This window comes from Arachis ipaensis, chromosome B7 (genome assembly GCF_059453495.1).
Source record: "Arachis ipaensis isolate K30076 ecotype BB chromosome B7, ASM5945349v1, whole genome shotgun sequence".
Taxonomy (NCBI): Eukaryota; Viridiplantae; Streptophyta; class Magnoliopsida; order Fabales; family Fabaceae; genus Arachis; species Arachis ipaensis.
The window spans coordinates 48,460,701-48,471,264 of record NC_142442.1 but is presented as its reverse complement, the minus strand read 5'-3'; the positions used below and the strand labels follow the sequence as shown (position 1 = coordinate 48,471,264).

The 10,564-nt window shown below is 36.4% G+C and overlaps 1 non-coding gene across 1 annotated transcript; it reads right to left on the bottom strand.

Moving 5' to 3' along the window:
• Positions 1-7,729: 7,729 nt before the first annotated feature.
• LOC148551078 (small nucleolar RNA R71) lies at positions 7,730-7,833 on the bottom strand. Its single transcript, XR_015892703.1, has one exon. It is a non-coding gene; the product is annotated as a small nucleolar RNA R71 (small nucleolar RNA).
• Between the last annotated feature and the right edge of the window lie 2,731 nt (positions 7,834-10,564).

Sequence of the window (10,564 nt, the reverse complement as noted above, 5' to 3'; positions counted from 1 at the left end):
AATTTAATTGTCAATACAAACGTGATGGCTAGTTTGTTACGAGTGATAACACATTCGATTAATTAAATGCTTGATCTATGCTACTCACGCCTTTGCCTGCATGCCAATAAACACCTTGCATTTAATTGTCCTCAAATGCACTTGCCATATTTCCATTGGTGAACTTTTCACATGTAGTCATGACCATGTGTTAACGACATCTTCTTTACCGTGCATTCTTTATCACTTATACCATCCCCTTCCTTGCTCTATCTCTTTGAATTTAAGTTACTTTCTCTTCCCCTTTTCAGGATGGCCACCAAGAAAGGAAAAGAGAAAGCTACTCCCAAACCACCAGCAAGAAGAGGAACAAAAAGAGCATTAGTGGCAGAGCTTTCTTCAACTGCAGTAAAGCCCTCAACAAAGAGAATTAGGAGGATTATAAAGGTTGATGATAAAGAGAAAGCTTTCCATGCAAAGGACACTGCGTGATTTTTCAATCGCTACTGTGAGCAGATGTTCCCCATCCTGGCAGAAAGGAGTTACAACAACGAATACCTTCTTCTACTCCCAAACCATATTGCCACCTTTGTTGAGCCGTAAATTGAACAAAGACAATGGGGTTTCCTACAGAGACAGCCAAGGCCGGTCAATTTTTCTTGGGTAGTCGAGTTCTACTCTAACTTCCACCTGCCGACCCTGCAGTCTGTCTATGTCCGTCAAAAGCAAGTCTCCATTATGGAAGAGGCCATTCAACGAGCTTTAGATCTTCCCCCTGTTCCAGAAGGATTGGACGCCTTTCAAGAAGCCGCACTCAAGCGCCAGATGTACCAATCTGACTGGGACGCCGTTCTCAGAGTTATCGCACTACCTGGCAGCCGATGGATCTACGGATACCATCGTACCCGCCCTAAGGGAATATCGGCTGCAGCACTTACCTTGGAGGCTCGCGTATGGGCACAGATCATGTCCCATTACGTCTTTCCAAGCACTCACGAGTCCTCCTTCACTGCGGACATGGCCATTCTACTATGATGCATTCTTACAGACCAACCTCTGAATCTACCAAGACATATCCAAAATGCCATGGGACATGTACAAATTGCGGGCAACTTACCTTTTCCCGCCTTGGTCTCAGATCTTGTCTCAGCCGATGGAGTCTCCTACAGAGCTAGGGACACCAAAGCCATGCTCCGCGGGATGATCAATACGTCCCTAACGGGAAGTATATCACACCTCCAGCAGCCACCATTAGCCAACCTACTGAACCAGTTGAAGATATTCCTTCTTCAACACTACAAGCACCTACAACCAATCAACTGCTCCATCAAATACTTGAAAGGTTGGATTGGCAGGAACACAAAGCAAAGCTAAGAGAGCGTCGTAACGAGCGCCGATTCAATCACCTCAAGGAGCTACTAAAGGGAAACTACAGAGACTCAGATACCCCGGACTCCACTTCCTTTACCAGCACAGGGAGCCATGATGGTCCCTGATAAGCAGATAATTTATACGCTTTTTGGCATTGTTTTTACATAGTTTTCGTATAATTTAGTTAGTTTTTAGTATATTTTTATTAGTTTTTAAATAAAAATCACATTTCTAGACTTTACTATGAGTTTGTGTGTTTTTCTATGATTTCAGGTATTTTTTGGCTGAAATTGAGGGACTTGAGCAAAAATCAGATTCAGAGGTTGAAGAAGGACTGCAGATGATGCTGGATTCTGACCTCCCTGCACTCAAAGTGGATTTTATGGAGCTACAGAACTCCAAATGGCACGCTCTTAATTGCGTTGGAAAGTAGACATCCAGGGCTTTCCATCAATATATAAAAATCTATACTTTGCTCGCGTTTAGATGAAACAAACTGGCATTCAACGCTAGTTCCATGCTGCATTCTGGAGTTAAACGCCAGAAACAGGTTGCAAAGTGGAGTTAAACGCCAGAAACAGGTTACAAACTGGCGTTCAACTCCAAGAGAAGCCTCTACAAGGGTAAAGCTCAATGCTCAGCCCAAGCACACACCAAGTGGGCCCCGAAAGTGGATTTCTGCATCATTTACTCATTTCTGTGAACCCTAGTAACTAGTTTAGCATAAATAGGACTTTTTACTATTGTATTTACATCTTTGGATTACCTTTTGATCCTTTGATCACGTTTAGGGGGCTGGCCATTCGGCCATGCCTGGACCTTATCACTTATGTATTTTCAACGGTAGAGTTTCTACACTCCATAGATTAAGGTATGGAGCTCTACTGTTCCTCATGAATTAATACAAAGTACTACTGTTTTTCTATTCAATTCAAGCTTATTCCTTCTCTAAGATATCCATTCGTACCCAAGAACATGATGAATGTAATGATTGATTATGTGACGCTCATCATCATTCTCACCTATGAACGCGTGCCTGACAAACACTTCCGTTTTACATGCAAACAAGCTAGAATGAGTATCTCTTAGATATCTATTACAGAGGACCAAGTCTGAGATATTAGAATCTTCGTGGTATAAGTTAGAACGCATGGACGGCCATTCTTGAGATCCGAAAAGTCTAAACCTTGTCTGTGGTATTCCGAGTAGGATCTGGGAAGGGATGGCTGTGACGAGCTTCAAACTCGTGAGCGCTGGGCGTAGTGACAGACGCAAAAGGATAGTAAATCCTATTCCAGTATGATCGAGAACTGACAGATGATTAGCCATGCAGTGACAGCGCATTGGACCATTTTCATAGAGAGGATGGGATGTAGCCATTGACAACGGTGATGCCCTACATAAAGCTTGCCATGGAAAGGAGTAGGAATGATTGGATAAAGATAGCAGAAAAGCAGAGGTTCAGAGGAATGAAAGGCATCTCTATACGCTTATCTGAAATTCTTACCAATGAATTACATAAGTATCTATATCCTAGTTTATATTTCAATTATGTTTTAATTATCTAATCTCAATAACTATCTGAATCCTCCTGACTAAGATTTACAAGGTGACCATAGCTTGCTTCAAGCCGACAATCTCTGTGGGATCGACCCTTACTCACGTAAGGTTTATTACTTGGACGACCCAGTGCACTTGCTGGTTAGTTGTGCGGAATTATGACAAAGTGTGATTCACGTTTGAGAGCACCAAGCCATTGGCGCCATTATTGAAGATCACGATTTCGCATACCAGTCCCAACTGTGGAGATACTGCTACCAGCCCACCCTTGTTCCTCACAGATGGCACCGAGGACGGTGCAAAGCCTTAAGTGTGGGGAGGCCGGTCAGTACCTGACTTCCGGAGGTAATTTCTCTTCCCTAACACCAATAAATTAGGATATTTAGTTAGATTTTTCTTTTGTAAATTAGGATAAATTGCACAATAATAGATTAGTTGCATGCATGTTCTACTTGATTGAAAAGACAATAAGTTTCTTCTAAGACCCTATCTTTGGAACAAAATTTCACTAATTTTAATTAAAACTTTTATGTTAAATTTGCTTGGAGTTGTATTTGGAACATGATTTTTGAGCTAAAGAACACACAACCTGTGAGATTTGAGCCTTTATGCATGGTTACATTATTTTACCATAATTATTTTATTCTTGTGTGTTTACTTCTCTATGATTGTAATCTATATTTTGTTTCATCCTATATGTCCAATGTTTATTATATTTATATGCTTGCATATGATTGAGGCCATTATTTGTTTAAACTCACTTATCCAAATTAAGCCTACCCTTTCAATTACCTTTGTTAGCCACTTTGAGCCTTTAAATCCCATTTGTTCTATATTTTACCACATTACTAGCCTTAAGCGGAAAAACAATTATATATCCCAAATTGAATCTTTGGTCAGCTTAAGATAGAATTGTGTGTGCTAAATTAAGTATGGGAAATTGTGGGAACAAAAGATAATAAGGGAATGTGTCATGATAATACAATGGGAATTTGGATACCTACTCATGTGAAACTATAAGAATTAAAAATCTATGTGCATTGATAAGCTATGTTTATTTTTATGTTTATGTTGAAAAGAAAAATTAAAAATAAATAAATAAATAAATAAATAATCTAAAAATATTCAATAAATAAATAAGGGGACAAAATTACCCCAATGCTAAATTTAAATTCAAGAATCAATGTATATAAGATAAAATTAAAATAAAAAGTTGATACATGAGTATGGAAGGTGAAAGAGGAATTTCTGGGTAGCTAGGTATGAATTCTAAAGTTATATAGAATATATATAGGTTAGGTTAAAGCTTGGGTTAACTAAAGATTCAATTCATAAGCTTACTTAGCCATATATGTATCCTTACCCTTACCTTGGCCCCATTACAACCTTGAAAAGACCTCATGATGTTTGCATTGGTATATTAAATGTTGTTGATTGGTTAGGAGAAGAACAAAAATTAGAGAGCATGATTAGAGAAGGATAGAGTGATTACCCTATACACTAGAGAGACTAGAGTGTACATACATCATCAGTGAGGGTTTAATACTTGAAATTTTGTGTTCCCTGCTTTCATGAGCTGTCTTCTTGCACTTTTATCTGTTCTTACTGTATAAGAATTAAATTAGTGGAATTTGATTTGTAATTGTTTTGAAGAGCTTATTTACTTTTGGTCAAGTGGACAAGAATCATATAGTTGCATTCACATATATAGGTTGCATTGCATTGCATGAGTTTTACATGTTCCTACTCACTTATTTTATCTCCTCCAACTAAGCATGAGGACATGCTAATGTTTAAGTGTGGGGAGGTTGATAAACCATTAATTTATGGTTTATATTGTGTTTAATTGTGTGGTTTTACCAACTCTTTACCCACTTATTCATTAAAAAAAGCATGCATTTATAATTCCTTCCTAAAAATGCTTTATGGTTGAAAACTTGCTTCCTAGAGACTTTTAATTATGTATTTTAATTATCCTTTATTCCGTTCGATGCCGTGATCTGTGTGTTAAGTGTTTTAGGCTTTATAGGGCATGAATGAGTTGGAGATTGGAAAGGAAGCTTGCAAAAATGGAAGGAACACAAGAAATTGAGGAGATGACCAGCAAGAAGTGACGCGGACGCATAGCTCACGCGGCCGCGCGATATAGAGGAAACTGCAGTGACGCGGACGCATGGCTCACGCGACCGTGCAGATTGGAAACTGCATCAGTGACGCGAAGGCGTGGACGACGCCCACGCGTGGCAAAGCAAACGCTGAATGACGCGTCCACATGAATGACGCGATCGCGTGACATGCGCGATCTGCATAATCTGCAGAATTCGCTGGGGGCAATTTTGGGCCCTGTTTTGACCCAGTTTTTGGCCCAGAAAAGCAGACTAGAGCCAGAGAACATACAGAAACGGGAGAAACATTCATTCTACACAGTTTTAGTTTTTAGATCTAGTTTTACTCCTCCTCTAGGTTTTTTTTCTCTCTACACATTCATAGTTCTTAGGATTTCAATTATTATTGTTTCTGCACTGGGATATTGAGAAGAGTTATTGCCTCAGCAAGACTTCGTCATCCTAGTTCGTTCTCTTTACTTGTCTCTTACTCTTCCATGTCCTTAATTTACTCAATTTTACTATTGGATTATTTTAGAATTTATTAATACAAGAATTACTTTTATTTTTAATTGATTTCTTTGATTATTATTTATTAATACAAGAATTACCCAAGTTTTTGGTGCCGTTGCCGGGGATTCTTCGAGTTTGGACAACTGACGATTCATCTTGTTGCTCAGATTAGGTAATTTTATTTTAATTTTAAGCTTTTATTTCTTATTTTCGAAAAATACAAAAAAATTTTCTTCTTTTTTGTTCTTCCCAAAATAATTTTCAAAAAAAAAAATCCAAGAAAAAAATTAATAAAATCATAAAAATAAAAAATATTTTTGTGTTTCTTGTTTGAGTCTAGAGTCAAGTTTTAAGTTTGGTGTCAATTGCATCTTTTTAATTTTCTAAAAAAATTATTTTCAAAAATTTCATGCATTGCATTCTTCATGATCTTCAAGTTGTTCTTGGCCAGTCTTCTTGTTTGATCTTCATATTTTCTTGTTTTGTATCTTTTCTTTTTTTTCATATGCATTCTTGAAACATTAATGTCTAAAGAATAAAAATTTTTAAGTTTGGTGTCTTGCATGTTTTCTTTTCTTGAAAATTTTTCAAAAATAAGTTCTTGGTGTTCATCTTGACATTCAAAGTGTTCTTGGTGTTCATCTTGACATTCATAGTGTTCTTGCATGCATCACATGTTTTGATCCAAAATTTTTATGCATTGAGTCTTTTTGATGTTTTTCTCTTTCATCATTAAAAATTCAAAAAATTCAAAAAATATCTTTCCCTTATTCTATCATAAAATTTCGAAAATTTGGGTTGACTTTTTCAAAAATTTTTCAAAATTAGTTGTTTCTTATGAGTCAAATCAAATTTTCATTTTAAAAACTCTATCTTTTTCAAATTTTTTTCAAAAAAATCAAATCTTTTTCATTTTTCTTTCATAATTTTCGAAAATTTCAAATTGATTTTCAAAAAAATCTTTTTCTTATTTCTATTCCATATTTTCGAATTCAATGCTAACAATTAATGTGATTGATTCAAAAATATTAAGTTTGTTACTTGCCTAATAAGAAAGGTTCAATCTTTAAATTTTAAAATAAAATCTTTTAGTTTCTTGTTAGTCAAGTAATCAACTTTAATTTTCAAGATCAAATCTTTTTAAAATTCTTTTTCAAATCTTTTTCAAAATAAATTTCAATCACATCTTTTTCAAAATCAATTTCAAAATCTTTCCTAACTTTTTATCTTTTCAAATTTGATTTTCAAATCTTTTTCAATTAACCACTTTACTTTTTGTTTGATTCTTATCTTTTTCAAAACTACCTAACTAACTCCCTCTCTAATTTTCGAAAATCCCTTCACTCTTTTTCAAATTTCCTTTTTAATTAACTAATTGTTTTAAATTCAATTTAATTTGATTTCAATTTTAATTTTCGAAATTTAACTTTAAATTTTATTTTTATTTTAATTGATTTTCGAAATTCCCTCTCTCTCATCTCCTTCTATTTATTTATTCATCTACTAACACTTCTCTTCCACCCAAAAATTCGAAACCCATCTTCCTCTCTGTGTTCGAGTTTTTCCTCTTCTCCTTCTTACATTTTTCTCTTCTTATACTTGCATAAGGAATCTCTATACTGTGACATAGAGGATTCCATATTTTCTGTTCTCTTCTTTTTCATATGAGCAGGAACAAGGATAAGAACATTCTTGTTGAGGCTGATCCTGAACCTGAACCTGAAAGGACTCTGAAGAGGAAGCTAAGGGAAGCTAAAGCACAACTCTCTAGAGAAAATCTGACAGAAATTTTCGAAAAAGAAGGAGATATGGCCGAAAATAATAACAATGCAAGGAAGATGCTTGGTGACTTTACTGCACCAAATTCCAATTTACATGGAAGAAGCATCTCAATTCCTACCATTGGAGCAAACAACTTTGAGCTTAAACCTCAATTAGTTTCTCTGATGCAATAGAACTGCAAGTTTAATGGACTTCCATCTGAAGATCCTTTTCAGTTCTTAACTGAGTTCTTGCAGATCTGTGATACTATTAAGACCAATGGGGTTGATCCCGAGGTCTACAGGCTTATGCTTTTCCCATTTGCTGTAAGAGACAGAGCTAGAATATGGTTGGACTCTCAACCTAAGGATAGCCTGAACTCTTGGGATAAGCTGGTCACAGCTTTCTTAGCCAAGTTCTTTCCTCCTCAAAAGCATAGTAAGCTTAGAGTGGATGTTCAAACCTTCAAACAGAAAGAAGGTGAATCCCTCTATGAAGCTTGGGAGAGATACAAGGAACTGACCAAAAAGTGTCATTCTGACATGCTTTCAGAATGGACCATCCTGGATATATTCTATGATGGTCTGTCTGAGCTATCAAAGATGTCACTGGACCATTCTGCAGGTGGATCCATTCACCTAAAGAAAACGCCTGCAGAAGCTCAAGAACTCATTGACATGGTTGCAAATAACCAGTTCAGGTACACTTCTGAAAGGAATCCTGTGAATAATGGGACGCCTATGAGGAAGGGAGTTCTTGAAATTGATACTCTGAATGCCATATTGGCTCAGAATAAAATATTGACTTAGCAAGTCAATATGATCTCTCAAAGTCTGAATGGATTGAAGGAATCATCCAACAGTACTAAAGAGGCATCTTCTGAAGAAGAAGCTTATGATCCTGAGAACCCTGCAATAGCAAAGGTGAATTACATGGGTGAACCCTATAGAAACACCTATAATCCCTCATGGAGGAATCATCCAAATTTCTCATGGAAGGATCAACAAAAGCCTCAACAAGGCTTTAATAATGGTAGAAGAAATAGGTTTAGCAATAGCAAGCCTTTTCCATCATCTTCTCAGCAACAGACAGAGAATTCTGAGCAGAATCCATCTAGCTTAGCAAATATAGTCTCTGATCTATCTAAGGCCACTTTAAGTTTCATGAATAAAACAAGGTCCTCCATTAGAAATTTGGAGGCACAAGTGGGCCAGCTGAGTAAAAGAGTCACTGAAACTCCTCCTAATACTCTCCCAAGCAATACAGAAGAGAATCCAAAAAGAGAGTGCAAGGCCATTGATTTAACCATCATGGCCGAACCTACAAGGGAGGGGGAGGACGTGAATCCTAGTGAGGAAGACCCCCTGGGACGTTCAGTGACCAATAAGGAGTATTGAAAGAACTGTGGATTGATGGTTTAGAGGTTATAGTAAACTCTCGTTGCAAGTATAGTTACTAAACCAAGCAATCAATCTTTCTTACAAAAGTTTTGGCTGTCACAAGTAACAAACCCCTTAAAAATTGATAACCGAAGTATTCAAACCTTGGGTCGTCTTCTCAAGGAACTACAGGGAAGTATGTTCTTATTATTGGTTATGAAGATTGTAAATTGGGGTTTTGAGAATGAGGAACAAGTAATTTAAATGGCAATGGAAATAAATAAATAACTGTAAAATACACTTTTGGCAAGGTATGAAAAATTGGAAGTCCTATCCTAGTTACCCTTATCAATGATGATGAAGATTGAATCTTAATTCCACTTAGTTAGCCTTTACTTAGAGCAAAGAAAGGTCAAGTGATTAATTAGTTTGATCTTCAAATCCTAGTTAATCCCTAAGGAAAGATTGGGATTATTGAAGTTCAATTCAATTAGCAAAGATAACAATTATCAATCATGTTGAGTTTGATAACTCCTGAGTTACTGATTTTTTAACCAAGACCAAAAGGGAAAAAAGTAAATCTGCTGGAATAAAAATGTCTTCAGATTGGAAATACCAATAATGTAATTAAAAGAAAGCAATCATAAACTGAATTACCTCAAATAACATTAATCAAAGGAATTGTCTGTAACATAGAAGAATTCATAAATTAAATTGAGAAAATAAATAAAAGGAAAATTGAACCTAATAAAAAGAAACAATCCTGAAAGCAAGAAAAATCCTAAATCCTAATCCTAAGAGAGAGGAGAGAACCTCTCTCTCTAAGAACTACATCTACTCCTAAAATTATGAATATGAAAGCTTCATTATGAATGGATGCATTCCCCCACTTTATAGCCTCTAATCCGTGTTTTTTGGGCCGCAAACTGGGTCAGAAACAGCCCAGAATTCGCTGGTTGCGAATTCAAACACGCTGATTTTTTGTCACTGCGACGCGTCCACGTGGAGCACGCGTTCGCTTCGCCTAGCTTCAGAGAAACTATGGCATAATATATATCAAATCGAAGCCCCAGACGTTAGCTTTCCAACGCAACAGAAACTGTGTGGTTTGGACTTCTGTAGCTCGAGTTATAGCCGTTTTAGTGTGAAAGGGTCAGGCTGACAGCTTTGCAGTTCCTTCAGCTTCTTGTATTCCTTCCACTTTTGCATACTTTCTTTCCATCCTCTGAGCCATTCCTGCCCTGTAATCTCTGAAATCACTTAACACACATATCAAGGCATCTAATGGTGATAAGAGAGGATTAATATTAGCAAATATAAGGCCAAAGAAGCATGTTTTCAATCATAGCACAAATTCTAGGAAGGAATTGTAAAACCATGCAAATAGTATGAATAAGTGGGTAAAGAGTTGATAAAAATCACTCAATTAAGCACAAGATAAATCGTAAAATAGTAGTTTATCAACCTCCCCACACTTAAACACTAGCATGTCCTCATGCTAAGCTCAAGAGAAGCTATAAAGATGAAGAGGAATGGTAAAATTTATGAAATGCAACCTATCTATATGAATGCAACTACATGCAAAATGTTTTTATCTACTTGATAAGTTCTCCAAGACAAACATAAATCAGATTTCACTAATTCAAATTATACAATAAAAGACAAGTAAACTTGTAAGAAGATAGCTCATGAAAGCTGGGAACATAGAATTGAGCACTGAACCCTTACTGGTAGTGTATATCACTCTAACTCTCAAGTGTCTAGGGTCAATCACTCTACTCTTCTCTAGTCATGCTTTCTAAAATTTGTTCTTCACCTAACCAATCAACAATATTTAATATACCAATGCAAACATCATGAGGTCTTTTCAAGGTTGTAATGGAGCTAAGGTAAGGG